This window comes from Cydia strobilella, chromosome 14, assembly GCF_947568885.1.
Source record: "Cydia strobilella chromosome 14, ilCydStro3.1, whole genome shotgun sequence".
NCBI lineage: Eukaryota > Metazoa > Arthropoda > Insecta > Lepidoptera > Tortricidae > Cydia > Cydia strobilella.
In genome coordinates this window covers 7,029,942-7,031,505 of record NC_086054.1, presented here as the reverse complement: position 1 = coordinate 7,031,505, position 1,564 = coordinate 7,029,942, and the positions used below count along the sequence as shown (strand labels likewise).

The 1,564-nt window shown below is 39.7% G+C and overlaps 1 non-coding gene across 1 annotated transcript; it reads right to left on the bottom strand.

The window, feature by feature from the left end:
- Positions 1–705: 705 nt before the first annotated feature.
- Positions 706–777, bottom strand: Trnat-cgu (transfer RNA threonine (anticodon CGU)). The gene has a single exon. It is a non-coding gene; the product is annotated as a tRNA-Thr (tRNA).
- Positions 778–1,564: the final 787 nt, after the last annotated feature.

Genomic DNA, 1,564 nt, shown 5'->3' with positions numbered 1-1,564 from the left:
GCCAGTTCTTAGCTTTTTGTTCACTAAACTAACTTTTTCAGCTCGATTGGAAGATTTGGAAGTAGAATAGAAAGGTGTGAAAATGTGATCAATTTCACTAAAATGTACCTAATTAAATTTCCAAGTGTATTGTCCACAGAAGTGACCTTTTTCTGAAATGTGTTTGACCCAACAGCACTGATTTTCAATGTATTTTGTTAATATATTGGAACAGTGATACATGCTGAAAGTAGAATTTACATCCCGGTTTCATCCTTTTTTTATTTTATATTATGTTTAATTTAGTGCAATGGCGATCACACTTGTAATCGTTATTTAATTTCATCAATGGCCACTGCATCCCTGACGGATGATTGCTTGCAAATAGTGCACCACAAAACTTGGTTCACGTTTACTGTTCGTCTGCCACCACAAGATCGGTCGAAGACCTTATAAAAATACTGTCATTACAAATTACAAAACGCTGAAAGCGATCCGACCCTTCTGTTTACATTCAACTATTCTTTGCTCCATCTATAAATAGTTCAAATTACGGCAACCACATTAAACAGGGTCATTTACCAATCTGCGTTTAAGACATTCGTGAGCTTAAAATAAACGCACTTTTGAGTTTTAAAATAACATGCTTTCTTATAATCATCAACTTCTTTCTTATAAACTGAAATAGACAACATACAATAAAGAAAAAGTGATCAAGTCCACCGGTGGCCGAGGCGGGAATCGAACCCGCGTCTTTAGCTTACGCGGCTAACGTCCTGACCACTGGACCACCCGGCCACGGCGGTACTCGTCCCAAATTCTCTGGTGTATGCTATGCTATCTTTGATAGGCTAGGCGCCTTTGACCAGCTCTAAGGGCGAGCAGTGTGTGCTTGCACCTTCTATACACCGACGTCAGTCATCAGGACGTTAGCCGCGTAAGCTGAAGACGCGGACTGCTGCCAAACCACAGAATAAGTAATAGTATTATCATACAGAACGGCCACGCACCGCCCCGCCTCGATTCCAATTACCTCGCCCCGCGACACCAGATTGACGACCTTTTATAACCTTTTATAGTTCGTAGATTTCAAACAGTCCCCTTTCGGCTTATCCTTTGTCTATTGTTAAATGAAACCGCACGTGCTACTTACTAGCATAAAAAAATGGTATGGCCGTTTTAACCGGTTATTCAAATACCACTCTATGGAGATTGCAATAAGGTTTAAAATGAACTAATGGGAAAACATATTCCATAGCTGTGTGGTCTTTGCGGTTACTGAGTGCCGGCAAGTCGAACGCTACAGAACCAGTCTAAAATGTGTCATCGATATGCGTAACAAAGGCGCGTTATCGGAGAGCGCACTTACACTGGTTTTTTTAGCGTTGGACTAGCCCGCGCTCGCCACGATGCACGAACCAGGTAAAGGACAGGGACGGATTGCGATTAAAACATTTTGATGGATTCATGACAAGTATGTATTTACATATTTAAAACAAACAATAATAACATTTTTTTACTATTCAGTTAAATAATAACATTAGGTAATAATCCGTTTTACAAATAATCAACTATTAAAATATTC